Source organism: Protopterus annectens, chromosome 4.part1 (assembly GCF_019279795.1).
Source record: "Protopterus annectens isolate FY-2018-M chromosome 4.part1, PAN1.0, whole genome shotgun sequence".
Taxonomy (NCBI): domain Eukaryota; kingdom Metazoa; phylum Chordata; order Ceratodontiformes; family Protopteridae; genus Protopterus; species Protopterus annectens.
The window spans coordinates 194,773,230-194,797,219 of record NC_056734.1 but is presented as its reverse complement, the minus strand read 5'-3'; the positions used below and the strand labels follow the sequence as shown (position 1 = coordinate 194,797,219).

At 41.0% G+C, this 23,990-nt stretch overlaps 1 protein-coding gene across 4 annotated transcripts in view; it reads left to right on the top strand.

The window, feature by feature from the left end:
• The window catches only part of SCLY (selenocysteine lyase), a 999,372-nt gene that overhangs the window by 296,014 nt on the left and 679,368 nt on the right, over positions 1 to 23,990 (top strand). The gene's annotated exons all lie outside the window — the stretch shown is intronic.

Sequence of the window (23,990 nt, the reverse complement as noted above, 5' to 3'; positions counted from 1 at the left end):
GATTATTGCACAGGTTTATAGCTTTCAAAATATGTTGAGTTTTTGTATTAAATTTTTCAGGGTAATTAGTTCCGTGACCTTTCTGTTAAACTTTTGTGTGCCATTTTGCAATGAACCTCATAAATTTACTCCAAGAAAAACGTGATACAAAAAACACACAATCTCAAGAAATGGCACAAGGAGAGCCAAGGTAAAATTCCACAAAGCAGTTTTATTAGTAAAATAAAAAAAAAATTAAAATTTCAGAAAGTTCAGACATTGCTCGACATGCCTATATAAAGCATTGGGGCAGTCATATTTTTTGTTTGTTCTCTCCACTGTAACTGTTGATGTGCTGCGTACCACTGTAAAAACATGTCTTTTGTAATTTGTGTGTATACTGATCATGTCTAAATGTATCTGTAATTTTTCTATGTGGAGCTTTTCTCCCCGGGCCTCTGCTGAAAAAGGGCCTTTTCGGCTCAGTCAGACACCCCCGGTTAACAAATGTAAAATAAAATAAATAAATAAAATTCCTTCTTATTGCATCATTCAGCTTTGCCTATATAAAAGGCCAGACAGGACATACAAGAAGCAAGGTAAACTACCGCATTAGTACCACACCCAAAGTTCCCCCTGCACTTAATAGTAATAACTACATTCATGTTGTACTGGGTGTGTATTTCCACAGAAGAGTCTTCCAAAATGAAAGAACATTGTGAGCATGTACCACATTTTTTCATAGAATTTGCACCACCTAATTGAATATCATCCTCTGCATTTTTCTACCCCCTCTCCACTATACCTCTTAAATTGGACTTTTTTTTTATAAACAAATTATGGCTCATCACCTTGTATATATTGTTAAGCCCCATGGCTCAAAGTGTTCATTTCCATTTTTTGTCATACTAGCCTTAATTTTATTGATATCCTGAGTTTAGGGCAAAATTATTGCTTTCAGTAATTGTGTAGCCTCACCACTTGTCATTTCTCATTTGCTTTTAATATTCGCATTAATAGGGTCGTGTAAAACTGGTCTGAAATCTGAAGCCCTCTCAATATATCGTCTTCAGTAGGTTCTAGTACCCTTGCCGCATATCTGCCTTTATCAAGTATTTTCTTTATCTTTGTTAATTCCACCAAAAAAAAATGTTGGTCATTAGAAAACAACCTAGAAAGGCATATTACCTGCCCCCTAAACATGTTTTTTTGTTTTTTTTTTTTTGCCAAGGTGGATGCCTACTTGAAAAGTGAAGATAGCCATTAGAAAATGTGCTTTTCCTATAAATATTAGACACAAAATTTTGCTCACTTTGATTTTTTTAGAATTAGCTACATCCAAATAATTAATCCCTTGGAAACTAGTTTCAATGATAAATTTCAAAACTCACCCATTGAGTTAATGTGTGAAAAACATTTGTTGTATTCCATTTCAGTCCATTTCTTCAAAGTAAAGATCTCATCCAAAATCCTAAGATATAAAACTATGTCTTTCTTAAACCGACTATATAATACAAAATTGTTTTCCCAGTAAAACATAATGATATTTGCAAACATGGGTGATGAGGATGCTGCCATGGCCCCCCTCATTTACCTGTTGAAAATATTCCCCTTCAAAGAAGACAGTTACACCTTAAAAGCTCTATGTTCATGTCAATACACTCCTGAATTAAAATATATCTTGGTTTGTCAAATTGGTACGTTACCTGTCAGATCTCATGAAACCAGTTCACCACAGTGTCATGGGGAATAACAAAGAAAAGGTCCTTGACATCAAAGGTGACCATTAGATAATCACTAGAAAAGGGAACTTGAACAGTTATAGCCAAGAAGTGCCATGAATCCCTCAGAACATGATCAGTGTTCTGCAAATAACATTTTAGTTTATAGTCCACAAAATCAGGGAAAGACTCTATTTTAGAACCAACCAAAGCATCTATAGCCCATATTGGTGGATCTGATAAATCTTTCTGGACTTTTTGGATTCCAGATATAGAGGGAATCACCAGGGCTTTACCTTAAAGAAGTTTTTAACTCCTTTGACAAATCATAGTCAGCACAGATTTCATTCAACCAAAAAGCAATTTTGTGATAAGAAACAAATATTTCATTTTTGGACAGTGCCTTAAAATGCATCATCTTTCAAATATTGAAACATCTTGCTAGAATACTCAAAACAGTTCATAATGACAATTCCTCCAACCTTGTCTGAATTCATAATTCTAATACGTTTACCAGAAGACCATGATTGTAATATCTCATATTCTTTTTTGTAGTTTTAAACCTTTGGCTTGTATTGCAAAAGTTACTAATCTCATATTCACACATTTTATTAAATACAGCCCCAGGCAGTAATGGGGGGTTAAAAGTACTAGATCTCTTAAGAGCAGATGTGTCATTAACCACTTCCTGGTTCTTAAACAAAAACTCCAAGTTGATTTTAAGTGTAAATAACCTTGTTTCCAACAAAATGTCCACTAAGTCAACACCTGATGAAGGCACAAAAGTAAAGCCTTTTTTAAAAAGGTAAAAAAAAGGTCATCAGGTCAATAATGGCTGTAATTGTAAACTTTTAAGCCATCCTTCTGTAAAACAGTACCTGACCGTGAGTCACTCACTGTGTCACTTTCACTTTGATCATTAGCAATCCTTCATTCCATTGTAACTCCCTTGCCTCTTCAGGTATTCATTGTTCAACCCCTTCAAATCTTGATTCAAACATTTGTTCGACCAGTCCTTGGAGGCCAGTCTCAAAGATCTCTGGTGGAGGGGAGATAATTGTAAAAACTGATGGCCAACTCCCCAATTAAAATCACCTAACTCAGACCCACCTTTGGCCCCTAGGGTATAGTCATTTTTCCCTTTTGGATCAGGATAAGCAGTCTTGCATGTGTAGTCATTGCAATTGTGCGCTAATTTCTTCTCCTTCCTTTTGACTACATCATCGCATTTAGTATCCGCTCTGGAGAAGATATTTTTAAAATCTGTTTTGTAAGATACTAAACAACATATTGTTTACTATGTCTTTGTAAAGAGAATTAATTTTCACTTAACAGTTGACCATCTTGCCTTTCATTGTCCGTGATCAAAAGGCCCAAAGTTCTAGCCCCATATTATCAAAAAGGTCCTCTAAATTTTTATGTTATAGTGAGCCAGCAAACAGCCCATTAGGATATTTCCACATCTTTAGTCCCTTTGGTACCCTTCTAGTAGCAGCACACATATGGAAGAAAATGTTTTCAAGCTGTAAAGTTCTATATTTAAGCATTTTCTCCAAGTGTTTCAGAACATACTGGTATATTAAAATCAGGTTTCTAACTATAAGTTTATTAAGGTAGTCTTTTAAAACAGTCATCCTTGCTGGTATTTTGATGTCTTCCATTGTTGGTTTGATCACCCAACAAGGTATTATGTTACTTCTGCCAGGGAATGAGGTGATTAGGGCAGCCGACTTCTTGCAATAAATCTGCATTTGGCATCGTAGGTTGAGAACATATCCTGTGAAGACATATTCTTCACCATAGCAATCGAAAACTTAGAACCAAACAAACCACAGTAACTTGCTCCAGCAGCAATGTGACACAAAACCCCCACAGTCTCAATAATGCCGTGAGGAGAGGGAAGGCAGCATTCCACACACAAATTTTATTACTGAAATAAAAAACTTAAATTCCTGAAAGTTCAAACATTGCTTGCCATGCCTGTATAAGGCATTGGTGCAATCATTCCACCTTATTGCATAATTACACTCATAAATATGCTCCTTTAACCTTGCCTGTATAAAAGGCTAAATGGGGTAAATAAGTAGTGAGGTAAACTGCCCCATTAGTACCACAAATACTGCTGCTAGGATTCCCTGGGAATCGGGCTTCTTTTTTGGTATTACCATGGAACAACCTACCGGTTCCTCGGTTCTTCCTATGTCTAGCTACAAAAAGAAAAAAACTTAGAAGCAGCCTTTGCAACTTCAGCAGGCTACTAAAGTTCCTGTACCATAGATGGGCTACTCTGCTATAGCCATTTCTGGTTCCTCAGACCATTCACCTTTTTCCTTTGGAATTCCTCTTTGCCTAGCCAGACTGGAATGCCTGTTCCTAGGAAGGTTTTGCCTGTAAAACGTTAAGTCTGATTCTGATGAAATTCCTGTCAACAAGAAGATGCATGTCCTCTCGCATGTCATTTACTTTGGAAATAAGTAATTTATTGGGCTTAGCTCAGGGTTTACTTCCAGCTACTGACCCTTCTAGTTCTGTTGTTTCTCATAAAAGTGATTCTTTATTTTCTGAAATAGTTCAAGATTTTGAACTACAAAATTATTGTAAAAGGACAACTGCCCCCCCCCCCCCCCCCCATCTCTGATTCTGATTTTGAGGAAAGTGTGGTATCTCACAGCCGTTTGAAAATATTTTCTTTTTTGAAACAGTTCCCAGAATGAATCATTTGTTACGGTAAGAACATAATGATCTTCCAGTGTCTCGTAAAAAATATCATGATCTATTGCATCTGGAATTTCCTGAACCTACACCAGTTACTCTTGTTCTACCAAGACTGGAGGATGCATTTATTACAGCCTGTAACTTGCTTGATTGCTCCACAAAAAGCAGGATAAACTGTATAAAGTTCCTCAGTCTCTTAAGGTTTTATATTACAACCCCAGATCAGACCCAGCAATGATTTCTCTGATAAACCCAGTCGTGGGTAAACATTTGCTTAATGCCAATCTCTGCCCTTCTGGCAAAGATGGGAAAGCTTTTGTTAGATTTGGGAAAGAAAGTGCATTCCTCTGCAACACTTATTTTTAGATTTCTCACTTGTCATGCTCATATGTTAAAGATTATGCTCATCTGTTTTGAAAGTTTGAAACATTAATGTCATATTTTCCCTCATCTGAGGAGAAAGCATCTTTATGTAATCTTGTTGCTTCTGTGTCTGAAGTAGCTATTCACTCTTTTAATTATGCTTATGACTTGGTTGATACTCCTCCCATGACTGTTGCTACAGGAAATGTTAAGAGAAGATTTGCTTGGTTATATACTCAAAAACCTTCCTGAGGATGTTAATGCACAAATTTTGAATTCTCAGACAGAGTTAGCCTTTGGACCATCAGCTGAAGAGGTCCTTTAAAGTTGTTAATGGAATTGCACAGATTTCTCTGTCTTCTTTCTATACGTTTGTCAGGAGGTTTAATGATTTCCCCTATATTTTTTTCCAAAAAGCAAAACGAGCAGACATAGCAAGCTGGTGGTAACCAGACTTTTAAAAAGCAGTGGCAGTGAGGTACCAAGAGGAAAGGAGGACCTCCCCCCACCAGAATAAAGGACAGTCTAGCAAGTCTGACTGTCTTTCAAAAATATCCACCCCCGCTTCCCACCCTGGCAAGCCTTTAATCCTTCCCTAAAAGTCTCTCTCTCTGGCAATAGATGTTATCAGACAGATGGGTTTGGAAAGTGATTCAACATGGCTATAGATGTCAGAGGGAATCCCTCCCTCTCTTTTATGGGATTCCTCCTTATCTGCCAGATATCCCCCCCGTCATTTAGTATCTGCTGACTCAGGGGTGACAGAAGCAATACCTACTCCTAATGCAGGTGAATTGTTGTATTCATGAGTGTTTCTGGTGCCAGTGAAAGAAGCTTTCTTAAACCAGATGTTCTTCGTGTTTCACTGTTGCAGTCATCACATTTGGGTTATCTGCCTGCAGGTAGCCCTCAGCCGGCCTGTATACCAGAGTCTTCGGATTTCTGCGTCGGATGCTGTCGCTTCTTCCATGACGTCAGGGGTATAAATTATGCAGCCGATGCCATTACATCAGTCTTTCTTGCCATGCTTTGCCCGAAGCAGAAGCAGTTCACAAGTGCTGGTCGGCCAACTCCTGAAATTTTCGTTTTCGAGTTTCAGACCTGAAGTCTTCAAAAAGATAAGTTCCCAGTTGGGGATCCTTTTTTCTTGCTCTAACCGATGTCAGAAAAAAGTAACAATTGTCTTGCCTGTGGAAAGCAAATACCTCATAGAGATTTTCATTCTTACTGCGTCACCTGTTTAGGCCCAGACCACGACTTCCCTAGCTGTTGGTTTTGTGCCTTGTTCAACACCCGAACTGTTTGTCATCGGGCTATTTTTGTAGTTAAATACTTTTGTTCTCGATCTCTGTACTCAGAAATGGCTTCATTAAGCCATCCGACTACCGATCTTCTGAAAAAACGTAAGGATAAAGACAGAGACAGACCGCATAGGTCCAAAACTGCCGACGAAGCTTCCGATAAGCTAGTCACCAGTCCACTGGTACTCAGTGAGGTGCTTTCGCAGCCCCTTATGCCCACTACTACAGATTCCCAGGCCTCTACTGAAACCCATTCAGTGTCCGGTATGCAGCGTGATGCTTCTTCGACTATGGAACCTGCAGATGTCTCTACTTTGGATGGGTCTGGAGTTGCTGTGCAGGCACTGGCATCTGAGGGTATATTCAGGCCTACCGATTTTCATATCAAACCAATGACTTTGTTTCAAGCTAAGAATACCGAATTCCTCAGGCCTGTCGCATGGCAGGGCAGTGCATTCAGGGCAAATGGAGCCCAAAACAGATGCACCTGAATATCAGTCAAAAATAAATGTTAGCTCTACAGAATGCTCTGACAGCCTTCAGAGATCTTATTCTTCCAGGACAACTATTGGTAAAGACAGACAACACCACAGTTATGTGGTACATAAACAAGCAGGGGGGTACCCATTCCTACCCACTCTGCAGACTGCCATGGTTCTGTGGAATACAGCCTTGAGCTACCAAGTGAAACCTACAAGCTCAATTCCTGACAGGCAAACTAAATTCACTGGCAGACGACTTAAGCAGAAATCTCATGGACCCACATGAATGGAAACTGGAACCCAAAATATTCAAGCTCTTGAGGAACAAATGGGGGACACCAGAGGTAGACCTGTTTGTCTCCCCTCAGAACTACCAATTGAACAAATTCTAAACCAGAACTCCCCACAGTCAAGCTTGGAAAGTGGATGCCCTGTCCTTTACCTGGGAAAGCTTCTCAGTTTATGCCTTTCCCCCTCTGCCTCTCCTCTCGAAGGTTCTACTAAAGATCAAACAGGACAAGCCAAGGACAATACTGATTGCACCAGACTGGCCATGCCAACACTGATACCCCCCTTTTGCACAGTCTGACAGTGCTACAACCTTGGGATCTGCCTCAGACCCCTTCTCTGCTATCCCAGCAGACGGGCCAGATTCTGCACCCTCAGCTTCAAACCCTGAACCTTGCAGCCTGGCTAATTCCTAGACCTCACCTCCAGCAACCCTCAGTAAGCAGGTGATGGATGTCATTCTTGAGGCAAGGAGGCCTAGTACTAGAAATCCTATTCAGAAAAGTGGAAAAGATACTGTTCCTGGAGCCAGGCTCAGGGGATAGGCACAACGGTGCCCAGCTTACCTCATATTCTAGATTATTTAAAAGAAATGCTCCACAAGGGCCCATCTTTCTCTTCAATTAAGATTCATGCCTCTGCCATATAAGCACATTATAATACTGATCCACCCCTCTTCTCTCATCCCCTGCTAAAACAATTCCTTAGAGGGGCCAAAAATTTAAGACCTACCAGTAGGGCTTCCACTCCAGCCTGGGACCTTTATATTAGAAAAACTCACTCTCCCCCCCCTTTGAACCAGCTGCTACAGCAGAGTAGAAATTCCTTTCATGGAAAACAGCTTTACTTCTAACCATCACTTCAGCAAGAAGAGTGTCTGAACTGCAGGCCCTCATGGCAGTGGAAACCTTTATTATCTTCCATGCGGACAGGGTTTCCCTCAGGACTAATCCATCCTTTATACCCAAGGTGTCTAGTGTGGCTCTAAACTAGTCTATTCATTTGCCTACTTTTTTCCCTAATCCTCAGAATAAAGGGGAAAGGATACTGCATTCTCTGGACGTACACAGACAGCTTAGATTCTATTTCCACAGGGCAAAGCCTGTCAGAAAATCTTACCAGCTGCTAGTTAGCTTTGCTGCAGGTGCAGAGGGGAAGGCCATTTTAAAGCAGAACCATTTCCAAATGGATAGCACATTGCATCCATTTCTGCTACAGACACCATGGAAACCCTACCCCACAGGGGATAAGAGCACATTCTACTAGGGCTGCATCTACCTCTATTGCATATCTCGGAGGAGTCCCTACCAGGGACATCCTGGAAGCTGCAACCTGGAGCTCCCTACATACTTTCACCAAGCATTACCGCCTGCCTGTCTTTTCTAAATCCAGAGCTAGATTTGCCACAGTAGTTTTACAGGGCCTTATTGCTAGCCCTAAGGCTCTTTAACTACCTCCACCCTTCCTTTGCTTTGGGAATCAACCCAAATGTGATTAAAACACTGCCAGTCCACAGGGACCATGCACAACTAAAAACAAAAAAGTAAAACAAAAACGGATCACTGCGGTCAATTCCTCTACTTTATTCCACACACAAACCAAACGAACTAAGCGCTTTCCCCGGGTACCAAGTCCAGCTTTATCAGAGTCATTTAGTCAGGCAATAGTTCATTCTTAAATAGAAAATTCAACATTTAAACAAGCCAATCATTGGTGCTTTACTAGTGACCTCACACAAATGTCATTGCATATTTAAAAAGACAGCATATAAAAATACATTCATTACAATTTCCAGTATATACAAAAAGCTTAACATACTGTCACCTAAAATCTACCAACTACTAAACATTATAAAAATAATAATAAATATATATAAAACACTATACTAGAATTTATTAATATATAAATGTATATATATATATGTATATATATATATATATATATATATATATATATATATATATATATATATATATATTTCATTTACACCATACAAGCAGTAGGCTTAAATAAGTAAATTAAAATATGCCTCCCCTAAATCATATTAGCCTTATGTTTTAAAATGGGCATCAAGGTAATACCATCATTGAGTCCTGGTGCATTCAAAGCATTTAACCTAAGTTGCCACTGTAACTCCATAATTTCTACTTCAAGGTTAATATCCCCCCTCTCTCACTAATAGTAACTCTATCTACAACAAAAAATAATTTTTTTTTAAAAATCATACAATGTTGACTATGTACATAAAGTGTGTTGTGCTCAAACGTGGTGAGTGCAACAGTGAAACATGAAGAACATAGTACAGTTGTGTACACTTACCATAAACGTAGATGTTCGAGTGTATTCACTGTTGCAGTCCTGTTTGCCCTCCCTCCAGCCCCCTGACTTCTCTTGACTTTACCTTCCATCCTTGTTTGGCATATATTATATCATGTGTATTTGCTTTTTGCTGGGGGTGTTTCATACCATATAATTGCTTCCTTTTGTGGGGGCACATGACATCTGGGGCAAGAAAAAACTGATGTAATGGCGTCGGCTGCATGTTTTATACCCCTGACGACCTGATGTCATGGAAGATGCGACAGCATCCGATGCAGAAATCCGAAGACTCTGGTATTCAGGCCGGCTGAGGGCTACCTGCAGGCAGATAACCCAAATGTGATGATTGCAACAGTGAATACACTCGAACATCTACATTTATGGTAAGTGTACACAACTGTACTTTTGTGATAGTGCCCAAGTTTTTCACCACCTGTTACCTCTCTTTTCCATTTTAAGTTTTTTATTGATCTTAGATTTAAATGATGCTTGTTTTATATCTATAGCTCCAGATTTCATTAAGTTTCTTAAGTTTTTTGTGTCTGGGTTATACTTTCAGTTCTCTGCATTACTCTTTGGGTTTATATACCCCTACAAGGATATTTATGAAGTGTCTAGCTCGACTGATAGCCTACAGCAGAGTACAAGATATTCAGATTTTTCCTTATTTAGATGACTTGCTTATCTTTGCAAAGTCTTTGTCACATTGCCAGTAATCTCTCACTTTGGGTGAGGGATATCTCATATAGACAGACGTTTCAGAAGAACATCCAAAAGTCTTGTTTAATCTTCACATAGGATTGTTTCCTGCTGTATCAGTAGGAGCAAAGGTTATGGGGATGGTGAGCTCAGCTCAATGAGCTTTTCTTCCACATGGAAAAAAAGGCATATATTTAGGTTTATTTTGGAGTTTTTTATTCAAACAAAAGTCTCAGCAAGGGAATTTCTAAGGATACTAGGTCTCATACCTCTCAACTCTCCGTAATTTGTCCCTCCTAATCTCTTAGTGATTTTGGGAGGAAAGGTTGTGGATTACACTTAATACATAATGTCAATAATTAAAGTTATAGACTTCCTTTACTTCAGAAAATGCATATTAATTCTACATTCATGTATTCTTCAACATATCAAGTTAATAATAGTAATATTTTAAAAAGTTTCTGTGATTATCCTTGCCTCTGAAGAGATTGAGAGCTGTGCTAGGTCTCATGGTATCTATGATTCTCATAATTCCTCAAAAAAGACTTCACATAATAAAAAAATTAGTGGTGCCTAAAATCCCTATAGTCCCAGCATCAACATTCTCTGATATTCCAAATCCCATTTTAGGATTTGAGAGAAAGGAAGCTATTTGGTTGAGAGACCAGTTTTATCTGAGTCTAGGTCTCCCATTTTCCCTTCCAGCTCAACCACATTCTTTTACAACAGACAACTCAGACTGCTTAGGGAGCACTGTCTATTGGGGTAGAAGTGCAGGGTCTTTGTGACAGAGTCTCTGGAACAGAAAAAGCAGACCAAAACATAAAAGAGATGTCAGTCATAAATGCTTTCAACACTGTCTATCATCTGTGATCCCCAGGACCATTACAAATGGTTACAGACAACACCACAGCCATGTGGTACATAAACAGAGGGAGACAAATCCTACCCTCTGTGCAGACTATCCATGGTAGATTACAATATAGCTTTTAGGCACAGTCTCAATCTATAGGTGTCTTATATCCAACAGTGTAAAGTTTTGCGACAGACAAGCCAAGCAGGAACAGGACAGACCCTCATGAATGGAAACTAAATCAGGGTGCCTTCTAGGAATTAATTCAGCTATGGAGAACACCAGAGGATAGATATTTTTGCCTCCAATCACAGTAATCAGTTGGCAGGATTCTGCTCCAGTTCTCCATAAAAAGAGGCCTGTAAAACCAATACCTTTTCTTTTCCTTGGACATAAATGTTCCTGTATGTTTTCCACTAATATCAGGGTCATTCTGAAGATTTAGATGGACTCCAAAGATCGTTGTGGTTGCGGCCTTCTGAACCAGGCAGCAGTGTTTGCCCCTTCCCTCATAAATACTCAAGGGTAATTACCACAAGCTTCCTCACAGACTGTACCTTCTCACACAAGACTGGGGGTGTTTGATATATCCCTGCTCTAATCAACTGCAGCTAACTGCCTAGATGAATAGAACTATGACACCTTTTAGGCACTTATTTTCTGTGCAGCAGGTATTAAAGAGGCAAGAAAACCTGCTACTAGAAAATTCTGTAGAAGCAAATGGAAAAGATTTTCCAGTTGTTATCAAGACCAGACACTGGACCATTTGAAGGGTATGGTTTCTCTGGTTCTACATTTGTGTGCATTATTATTCTCTAATCTGTCTTACTACTTAGTCATGGTACACTTGTTGGCCATTTCAGTGTGTCTGCCCATGGATCCCCCTCTTTCGATGCATTCACATGTAAAAATGTTTTTGAAAGGGGGGTGTTCCATACCAAACCTCCTAGAAATTAGGTGGCTTCTATCTGGGATCCTGTTTTATTCATGAAAAAATTAACTCTTGCTTCATTTAAACCAGCTCATCAGATTGTTTATGTACCACATGGCTTAAGGTTTTCAACTAGGAAAACAGCTTTTCTGATTGCTTTGATTTCTGCAAGAAGGGTGTCTGAATGCTGTTGTGATGGGTCAGCTTTGTATCTCTGTCTTTTTCCAGAACTTAAAAATGCGGAAGAAAGGATACTCCATACTTTGGGTGTCCATAGGCAACTCAGATATTATCTTGATTGAACTAAAACATTCTGGAACTCTGATCAGTTCTTCATTACTTGTGAAGGTAAGAAGAAGGGAAAGCCCTTGTCAAAGCAGTCTGTTTCCGAATGGTTGTTCATAGGTGTATACTGGGCTAATCACCACTAGGGTCCTTATAAGCCCATTGCAACCCAAATGTGAATTTGATTTTTGTAGGGGTTGATTTACTGACTACCTCTCTCCATCAGAGGCATAGCTGCCAGGCCAGGGTTGAATTTCCGATTACCCATCCATTGGTACAAGTTGTGCTTAAATAGAGGTTGGATAGGGAGGAACTCTGCTTCACATGTTCCAGGGATTTTTTGAATTCTGTGAGAAACATAGCTGTCTCTCCAACATGACCTATTTATAGTACAAGCTAAATTCAGAACTTCTAATCCTGTAGTTCTGATGCTGTTTGTTTTTTGGATGTGCAGAAAGTTCGTCAAAACAGGGTTCAGGTATTCCTTGTATGGCAGGCAAATGTCACTTCTCAGAAGTCTGTGTAATACAGAATAAAGAGATGGGCCTTTGAGGTGATTGGCACAGAACATTCTGTTAACTCCCTTGTATTCTTTTGTAAGGAGCCTTTATGGATGCTCCAGTTGTCTTGTCCGGTACATACTGAAGGGGGCATTATACTTACTCTATGATTGATCTGATTAGGGCTGGATACAGTGAAATGACACCATCCCTGGACTTAGAGGGCATGCCCTTGCTTGTAATTTGAGTAGCATAGAAGGATTTTCTTACTACCTTGAACACGTTAATTGAAGGCTAGATCACTGTCTACATGTGTTCCCAGACCCCTGACTAATGAATCAACTTTTAGGGGTGTTTTATTGATAACATTGTTACCTGTGGCGACCGACTTCCCAAAAGGTCGCATGATGATTTTCTTAGTATTGAGTTTTAAGCCATGACTTTGACACCAGTGTTTGTGTTGTACCTTCCTGAAGGGTGTTGTCATCTTGGGGCAATTCAGTGACGACTCTCACTCTGCAGTCATTGGTGAACTTGGTTAGCTAGAGTCCTTTGACATCCGAGAAGCAGATGCCAAAGAGGAGTCAGCCTAGCACAGATGCCTGGAGGACTTCACTGGTGATCAGCATCTTTGTGGAGGTGGCCTCAATGATTCTAACCTCATTGATCATATCAGTGAGACAGCTAGCTGTCCAGTGTTTTATAAAGGGATTTATACCTAATTCCATAAGCTTGATGAGAATTCCCCAGTGGAGTATTGTATCAAATGCTTTAGCCAGATTTAGGTAGGCAGTCTGCAGTATTTACCCTCATCCATTGCCTTAGTGACCTTTTCAAAGGACTCCACCTGATTCAGTAAACATGACCTTCCTTTGGCTAAGTCAAACTGTGATGAATCCAGTGTCTGAAGGTCTCCTATGTCCTTGTTGATAATTTCTATGATAATTCTTTCTATGGCTTTGCAAATAAGACTAGTCAGACTAATGAATGGGTCTGTAGTTTCCAGGATCTGTTGATGGTCCATTCTTATGAAGATGGATGACCTTCACATTCTCCATTCACATGGCACAAAGCCTGTTTTATGACTATAATTAAATAATGACTCCAGGGGGTCCTGATAATTCTTATTTTAGACTGTTTAGGAGGCATCCTGGGATGTTACTGGGGCTCATTGAGGCCGCGTTCTTGGCTTTAGTGAGAGCAGCCAGTACATGCTCCCTAGTTGTAGTTAGAAGGGTTATGTTGGAGTGTATTTTTGGAGGATAGCTGAGGGTGAGAGAGGGGGTAAAGTTGGAACTGCATTTGTCCACTAACAGGTTTGCTATATCGCCATGCACGGTGAATGTGGCACCATTAACCACCAGTTCAGCACATTGCTGTGTTCTGCCCTTGAGGTTTCTTAAATAGCTATAGAAGGCCTTATGGTTATCTTTCACCTGGGAGGCTGTCTTAACCTCAAAGTTGGCTTTGGTTGATCTAATTAACTCTCTTAGTTGTCTAGTAAGTTTGACGAGAAAGTTTTTGTCTTTATGGGAATTACCCTTCCTGATTTTTGCCGTAATTTTGTTTACTTTTGTTGTATACTGTGTTCATCTTGGGATGCCACCAGCATGATTTGTTTCTGGGACTAGTCCAGGACGTACTTCTGGTAAATACAGCAGCCTCTGTGCAGTCATTGACATGGTTGTACAGAGTTTCTGAGAGCACTTCAGTATAGGCTGCTGTTTTCTTAAGGTTTGGCGGGATGATGAATTTTGACAAACCATCACTTAATAACAGGTAATTTGCCTTGGAACAGTTCCTGTCTGCTACTGATTGTAATGGGATTACCAAGCTGATTTTGATTTTAAAGGAGGCAGCTTTACGGCCAGACCTTTCCAGGGAGGATGAGACACTACTGAGGGGGGTGCAGCATTCTGCAATATTTATGAGCACGAGGTCCAGTATGTTGGAGTCTCTAGTGGTTGTATTCTCTATGTGGTCAAGGTTGGATGGCAAGTGTCTTCAGTAGGTCCAAGTATGCATTTTGAGCTTCATTGGGGCATGGAGGGTGATCTACAGTGAGGTTTATGTTATATAATTGAAGAGGCATTACAGCGAATGCCTCTTTATCGACCCCTAAAGAGCGAACCGCCAATTACGCAAATGGTCAAATCAGTGATTTTTTCCAAGGGAAAAAAAATTGCTGATCGGTCCAGAAACGAAACATCATTAAGAAAACCTCAAAGTGGGGGGCTTCACCCCCCCCGCCACCCTAAGTATACCAACTCCGAGATCGTACCACAGTGGGGAAGGGGGCAAATTCACACTGATGGCCAAGTGATTTTTTTTTCCCTAAGAAAAAAATCGCTGATTTGGCCGTTCGTGTAACTGCCACTTCACTCTTTAAGGGTCGACGAAGAGGCATTCGCTGTACTGCCTCTTCCATTAGATAATATAGACCCATCTACAGCTGGCTAGGATATGGTACAGGATTTTGTCTGTGGTGATCTGCACATGGAGGAACTCCAGTATGTTATCCTGTTTGACCACCCAAGGGATTTACTTCTTATTGATGTATATTGCGACATCTCCAGCTTTAGTCTTTGTCTGTGCACCTACAGGTCTAAAAGTGCAGAAGGCACTGAAACCTTGCACTGCCTGGGCCACTTTAAACCATAAATTGGTAACTTCTCAGATGTCTTTATTCTTGACTGTGAGGAGGGCTTGGAGGGAGTGCAGTTTTTTATTCAGTCTCTAGGTATTGAATAGTGATACCTTGAGGTTCAGTTTAGTTGATTTTGCTATGTCGGTAGATTTGTCAATGTGGCATTGCCTAGAAAAGGCACTATGAGGTGGGTAAAGATTTAGCCAGTAAGCCTAGAGGGGAAGGGTGCATACCATTCTTGGCAAAGCAACATGGTCTGTTAACCATGTCCTCCCAAGCTGCCAAACATTGGATCCCATTAAAATGACACCAGAAAGACAGCCAGTTAAAATCGCCCAGTTTTTGTTTATATTGCTGCTTAGTCAGAGGCCCATACTAGCCTGAGACATGTAGTCAGAAATCTCCATAATTTCTTTATTCATATAGTCCGGGGGGGGGTACATCTCCCGTCATTTATACCTACATGGGCTGTGTTAGAATCATTCTGGTACCTGTGGCATAATGACTTGAGTGCATGCATGATTTGGCAGATCATGGCTCCAGATAAGCAACTAATGGTTATCTTCTTGTTCAGCCTGTTTAGAGGGTCATCAGTAGGTCTTACAGTGAAGCCCCCTAAGACAAGAGTCCTGGGAAGTGTATTTGCTTGCCTTAGGGGCTTAATTTTTGGGGGTTCACTGAGAGTGACAGTGTGTGTGTGGTGTTAGGTGTTATTTTTTTCTGAGTGCCTTTGGGCTTGCTGAGGCATAGCTTTGGCAGCAGACAGTCTAGGTGATCTTTGTTGTTTAGGAAGATTGCTTTTAAGTGCCTCAGCATATATTAAGTTCACGCGTGTGTTGTGTGTGTGGTTTCAGAAACCTGATGTGTGCTTGTATGTGAGAGTTTCCCCTCCACTGTCATTGTGTAAGTACACCTCTCGCATACTGTGCCTGCTTCGTTGAGGATTAAGTGGTTGTCAGTAAACATGAGACAGTTGCTACATTGTCTCATGATGCTCATATCCAACAAACTGGCTACTGTCAGAGAAGGTAAGAAATTGCATATGCATACTGTCCAGTCCTTTGATTGGTGCGCAACAAGGGGGTGGTGTATTGGGGTTAGAAGGCTGTTAAGGTGCTTTGTTAGTGCAGACTAATGAGGGTGCTTTATTGGGGCATATTTTGCTATGCAGTACTAAATTGCACTAACTTTAATGTTTACACAGTATTGCCACTCGATGTCCAACTAACTGCTTTAAGCTTGTCGACACACAAGGTGTTTGTGCTGTATTGCTGCTTTACAGCTTACAGTTTTATGGACCATTCTTCAGGGAAAATTTGCTTTCTAGGTGCTTGCTACAGTACAGAGCACTGCTAACCTATGCAAATGCGCAAAATTTATAGCAGCATTGCAAAAAACAGAAAACCAACTAATGAGCCCTCTGGCCAATAAAATGACTACAGTACGAGTCCTTTTGTGTATTTCCCAACTCATATAGACCAAGCAAACACCTCCTGCACAAGGTGAATAAACCCAGTACTCTTGATGTCAAAACTTAGTAGAAGAGAGCCACAAGTGCATAAAACAGCTAGCTGGAAATCCCTTGCTTAAGATAATTTCAAGACAGTCTTACAGCAGTAACAGTGAGTGGAAGAGAAATTTTTATACAAAAAAATTCAGTGAAACACAAAAGCAGGAAATAGAAGAGATCACTCATAATAACTTAAGCAAGTGTGATTTAGCAATCAAAGGTACTTAACTTTGTCTGGATGGCACTATATACAAATAAAACACTTCTGGAATGTAGGCTAGGGCTCCAAGTTTTTCTGAGCTCTAGGAAAGTGAGCAGAAGGGGTATATATGTAGTAAAAGAATAATACTAGTTTGCTGGGTGGGGACTTAGTATCATGGATCTTTGGAAAACAGTGGGTGGGGAAGAGTACATAAATAGCTTCTATAACAGACAGTGGCAGTGAAAAAGGGGAGGGACTTTAGAAATCAGAATACCATAAGGTATGGAGGCCCAAGACACAGCCTTATAAAACCACCACAGCAGAAGGGGGTGGGATTGGGAAATTTTTCAAGCAACAAGCAGACTAGCTAGAGAAACATCCAGTCAAAGGCAATATTAAAGCTCTTTTAGGAATTTTAGTTTTAGCTTAATGTCTTAGGTGGGGATGGGGCAGATACAGAATGCAAGTTGGTAAATAATAAGCAGACTATAAAAGCACTAAAGTACAAACTGTAATCGATACAATTCTTTCACTATTAAACCTGCTACAGTGTAAGGCACCAGACTATGCAGAAATTTACCAGTAACACTGTTTATGGAAAAGTGCAGTAATAAATGGCTAAAGATCAAATCTGACAGTAGTAGTACACAGCCCTGTCACGGCTATGAATTAAACTACAAGACTGTGGCCCAGCAGGGTTTAAAATACAAATAACTTTTACAAATAAGTCTACATGTGGAAATAGAATTACAGAATAATACATAATCTTCCCACAATTGCTAATTAAAATGCAAGATTAAGGTGACAGAACAAACAAAAATATGCAAACAGATAACCTTTTGGCAAACACAGAACAGAGAAGAAAAGTACAAAGAAGTATCACCACACAGATAAGTGTACTTTAAATATTTAAGTAGAACTGAAATAATTTAATTGTCTTTCTTTTTTGATGAAAAGCTAGATGTTCATCGTGTTTCACTGTTGCAGTCAATACAATTGGGTTATCTGCCGGCAGGCTACCCACAGTCGGCCTGAGTTCCAAAGTCTAGGTCCGGCGTTGGTTGCTGTCGTCTCCTCCCTGACGTCAGTGCGCCAGGGGTATAAAAGATGCAGCCGACACCATTTTCTTCAGTCTTTCTTGCCGCGCGGTGCCCGAAGCAAAAGCAGTTCGCAAGTGCCGGTCGGCCGACTCCTGAGATTTTCAAATTCGAGTTTCAGATCCGAAGTCTTCATTAAAGCTAAGTACCCCGTTGGGGAAACTTTTTTCTTGCTCCAGACCGATGTCAGAAAAAGTTAATAATTGTATTTCTTGTGGGAAGCAAATACCTCAAGGATTTTCATTCTTGCTGTATTCCTTGCCTAGGCCCTGACCACGACGTTGCTAGTTGTCGGTTTTGTGCTAGATTTAACCAACGCACTATTAAGCGTCGGCATGATTTTGCATTTCACTACTTTAGCAGAAGATTTAATTATATAATGCCGTCGGAACAGCCAAACTACCGGAGTTTATAAAAAGCGCAAAGAAAAAGAAAAGAACAGGCATCCGAGGTCCAAAACCGACGAAGAGGCTTCCGCTAGGCCTGTCACCGGTTCTTAGTGAGGCGCTTTCGCAGCCCCTGACGCCCACTACCTCAGAGCAACAGGCCGCTTCCAACTCCCACGTGGAGCCGACTAGGCCGCTGGAAACTCAAGGTATTGGACACTCGGAAACTATTCCCTCAGATGGGTCCGGAGCCGCTGACCAGGCATCGGCTTCTGAGGGTGTTTTCAGGCTTACACAGTTATATGTGAAACCAACTTCAGCTTCAAAGACTAAAGCAGCTTTAAAGACAAAGAAACAAGTACAACATTCTCCTGGACAAGCCTCCATGCCTAAAAAACAGATGCTTAAAATGGCCGAAGACCTAATTACTTTGATCAGGGGTTCCCATCCCCTTCCTGATAAGAGGCCTAGGCAAGAGATAGAATATGAATCTTCAGATCAGGTTTCCATTTCCTCTGATTCCTCTTCTGTACAGGAATATTCTCTTCCTCCATATGAGGATTATGATGCTGAAGAATATATCCCTTCAGTCTCTCCTCCTGAGGATTATTCTTTTGGGGAGACCCTGCATACTATGAGGGAGCATTTCCACTGAGAGAGCCAAGATTACTCAGAATCCAAGAAAAGGCTCAGAGACTTCCTTTTATAACTTTAGCACAGGCCCCTTGCTATTCCTCCTGTTTTAGACATTGTAGATGATGTATTTTCAGAGTCTGGTCTGTCTCCTGACTCTTTACCGCCAGCTCCTGTTAAGCCAGACAGATACTACAGGGTTCCTGATTCACATAAATTGCTTTATAAAAACCCTGCTGCTGACCCAGAAACCATCTCTCAGGGTCCCAAAGGGGTCAGGGCTTCCACTGCAAAAAACCCTATTCCCTCTGATAGGGATTCTAGGGCCCTGGACAGATGGGGGAAAAAAAATTATACTTCTGCTACCTTGGCTGTAAGAGCTTTAAATTGTCAGTTTCATATGCTTAAATATCAGCAATATCTTATGTCACTGCTTAAACAGAAAATGTTGTCAAATTCAGAATGTGCAGAAAACAAAGAAATGCAGGATTTATTGCATGCAGCTGAACAAGTGGGAAAGCATTCTTTGCAATATGGTTTTGATTCTCTAGAGGCCTCCTGCGGGGCCGCTGTTATGGGTTCTGTCATTAGGAGGCATGCTTGGTTAAAAGAACATAATCTGCCCAATGATGTTAAAGCAAAACTATTAGATGCTCCATTACAGCATGCTACCTTGTTTGGTGTTAAAGCAGAAGAGGTGTTGAAGAAAATGGAGGACAAAGCTAAATCTGTGCAAACAGTCAAGGATTTCTTACAGGTACAGCCTCCCAGATTTAGCAGGAACTGGCCTACAAAGAATTGGTTCTTTCCAGTGTCAGACAGGCCACAAAGAGGCAGATACAGACGCCCCAGATGCAGATCACAGCCTCAAGGCTCATACAGGTCTAAACAATGGGGTGCTTCTACCTCCAAAAGCAGAGAGGAAAAATCACAGCCATACAGGAAACAGTCTCAATGACTTTCCCCTGCCACCACCAAGCACTTATCTTCTGGCAGCTCCTTTGGGGGGAAAACTATCACTTTGTTCACAAAATTGGCACATGATCACCCAGGACAAATGGGTCTTAAATATCGTTTCACAAGGCTACAAGTTCCACTTTCACACCCTGCCAAGGCCAAACGGTATGCCAGACCTGCCACGCAATCAATGGGCAGAGGCACAAAAACAAGTTTCATCCCTCATGGGCATGAGGGCCATTCAGCAAGTGCCACAGCAAGAGCAGGGACTAGGATTTTACTCAAGGCTATTCTTGGTGCCCAGAAAAGACAAAGCCTGGAGACCAATACTGGACCTGTCTGTCTTAAACACATTTCTGGATATTCCAAAATTCAAAGTGTTAACTCTGCAGCAGCTTCTGCCCATGCTGGGCAAGAAGGCTTGGCTTGTGACTTTAGACCTAAAAGAGGCATACCTGCATGTCCCAATCAGACAATCATGCAGAAGATTCCTCAGATTTATAGCTGGCTCAATGCACTACCAATTCTCTGCACTGCCCTTTGGCTTATCTACTGCGCCCAGGGTCTTCACAAAATGCCTGGCACCAGTAATTGCATTCTGCAGACAAAGAGGAATACAAGTATATCCTTACTTGGACGACTGCCTTATTCAAGCAGAGAACAAAGACATTCTACTACAGCATCTGGCATTTGTAAAAAGATTACTAACAGGTCTAGGGTACACAGTATACGAAAATAAATCAAAACTCGTACCCTCTCAAGAGATAATATTCCTGGGTGCAAGCTTAAATTCAACTGCCCAGATGGCTTATCTCACGCCAGACAAACAAAGACAACTGACTACTTATTTCAAAATGTTGGCAACAAAGACCCGGTTATCTGCAAGAAAAATTCTGCAGGCTTTGGGCTTCATGGCATCCTGCATTCTGCTAATTCAATATGCAAGACTGCATATGAGGAAACTTCAGTGGTATCTAAAAAGTGTTTGGACTCAACATTGCCACAGCCTGGAAACAATAATTACCCTCATTCCCTGCCTGCAACAGGAGTTTCGATGGTGGGCAAAGGCCTGTCACCACAACATGGGACAGCCATTCACCTTACCCACAGCCAGGCAGATATTAACAACAGATGCATCAGTTTATGCCTGGGGGGCCCATATGGCAGGAAGATGTATTCAGGGCACATGGTCCGCAAGTCAAATGCATCTACATATCAATCAAAAAGAGATGCTAGCAGTTCAAAATGCCCTGACAGCCTTCAAGGATCTACTGCATCCAAGGCAACTACTGATAAAGACGGGCAATACTACAGTCATGTGGTACATAAACAAGCAGGGAGGCACACATTCCTATCCCTTCTGCAGACTAGCCATGAACTTGTGGAACACAGCATTGGCTTACCAAGTACATCTGCAAGCACAATTCCTGCCAGGAAAGATAAATACTCTGGCAGACGAACTAAGCAGAAACCTAATGGATCCCCATGAGTGGAAATTGGATCCACAAGTCTTCAGCATGATAACCAGGAACTGGGGATGCCCAGACATAGACCTATTTGCCTCCCCTCACAACTGCCAAATACAGAGATTTTGCACAAGGACTTATCACAAGCAAGCATGGAAAGTGGATGGTCTATCTTTCAGCTGGAAAAACCTAACAGTATATGCCTTTCCTCCTCTGCCTCTCCTCCCCATGGTGGTACTCAAGGTCAGACAAGAGAAGCCAAAAATGATACTGATTGCCCCAGATTGGCCCCGCCAGCACTGGTACTTAATCCTAAAGAGCTTGTCTCAATACCCAGCTTGGACATTACCTCAGATTCCTCACTTATTGACCCAACAAGACAGTCCGATACTGCACAGCCAACTCAGGACCTTAAACCTAGCAGCATGGCGGATAATGTAACCATTCAAGACACACCTCTCTCTAAAGCGGTATTGGATGTTATTTTGGAGGCCAGGAGGCCTAGCACCAGAAAATCTTATGCAGAAAAATGGAAGAGATTCTGTGCTTGGAACCAGGCACAAGGTATTGACACTATTGTTCCAAATATCCCTCAGATTTTGCAATACTTAACTGAGATGCTGGATAAAGGCCTTTCCTTTTCATCAATTAAAATTCATGCCTCTGCCATTTCAGCTCATTACAATACAGAACCACCTATTTTTTCTCATCCATTACTAAGGCAGTACCTCAGAGGGGCCAAAAACATAAGACCTTCAAGGAGAGCACCAATACCTGCATGGGACCTCAACTATGTCTTGGAAAAACTCACACTGCCTCCTTTTGAGCCAGCCTCTGCAGCTGATATAAAATTCTTATCCTGGAAAACAGCTATGCTCCTAGTGATAACCTCTGCTAGACGAGTCTCAGAGTTACAGGCAGTCATGGCTGTGGAACCTTTTATCATTTTCCATCCTGACAGGGTTTCACTGAGGACAAACCCTACATTTATACCTAATGTAGTGTCCAGTGTGGCCCTTAACCAAACAATTCATTTGCCTACCTTTTATCCAAACCCACAGAATAAGGGTGAGAGACTTCTGCATTCTTTGGACATTCACAGACAGCTACGCTTCTACTTGGACAGAACCAAAGCTTTCAGAAAAACTGAACAACTTCTAGTGGCATGTGCTGCAGGATCACAAGGAAAGCCCGTCTCAAAGCAGACTATTTCAAAATGAATAGGCCACTGCATTTGTTTCTGATATTCACAGCATGGCAAATCAGTGCCTAAGGGCATTAGGCCACACTCAACCAGAGCAGCAGCCACTTCAGCAGCCTTCCTCAGAGGAGTACCAACTAAAGACATCTTAGAGGCTGCAACTTGGAGTTCAGTGCACACTTTTTCAAAGCACTATCACTTACCACTCTACTCTAAATCCAGGGCAGGCTTTGCCACTTCAGTTCTGCAGGGCCTCATAGCCTCTCCTAATCCTATTTAGCACCAGCCTCCCAACCTTAGCTTTGGGATTCAACCCAATTGTAATGACTGCAACAGTGAAACACGATGAACATAGTACAGTTGTGTACCTACCATAAATGTAGATGTTCCAGTGTATTCACTGTTGCAGTCCAGGTTACCCTCTCACCATCCCCCTTTCCTTTGCTGGGACTTATCTGTACTTCTCTATTCTATACAACCTATGTGGTGTATTTGCTTGTAGATGAAGGAAAAGTTGTTTTTTGTGTATGCAGGCTTATTGGCATAATTTAGCCTGCCCTTTTGGGGCACCTGACATCTGGGGCAAGAAAAACTGAAGAAAATGGCGTTGGCTGCATCTTTTATACCCCTAGCGCACTGACGTCAGGGAGGAGGTGACAGCAACCGACACCGGATGTAGACTTTGGAACTCAGGCCGACTGCGGGTAGCCTGCCAGCAGGATAAACCCAGTCGTAATGACTGCAACAGTGAAGACACTCGAACATCTACATTTATGGTAGGTATACAATTGTACTTTACTCACAGTTCCACACCTCTCCAAGTCTTGTATAAAATACTGTCATGCTATTAGCTTTTGTTATACCAACCACAACAAGGCAATTCCAGGTAGTGTCTGTGCTCATTCTGCTTAGTGTCTTGACTTAATCTGTGGCTTTTTGGAAAGGGTTGGATTCTAGAATTATTCTTGAATCAGCAACTTCGTCCTCTGTGTACTGTATATATTAACAAAGCACTACAAACCAGATTCCTTTTCCAGGTCTAGGACAGGTTTTGATAGGAACATTCTCCAGAGGCTCCTGGAACCTAATCAGTTTAAGCTATGGTAGTCCACCCATATAGCTAAGGCTGCTGCAGCAGTGAACATTCGAACATCTACTGTTATGGTAAGTTTACTTACACAGCTGTACTTTTAATTGCTGTGCTCCATTTTGCATATAAATTTATAAATGTTTAATGGTAATTTTTATAAATCCGATTTTGGAGCTGAGCTATACTAAGTCAGTGTCATAGTTAAGAATGGGTAGTCTGTGCGTGGTTTGTTGAAAATGTAAGCTCAAATGTTAAGTTTTGAAAGAGTTATGGGCATTTTCTTGAAAATGTTTAAGAAAAATGTACTTTGTTAATTTTAACCAATTAATTGTTGGTTAGAATTATTTCTTTTTAACTAAATGAAA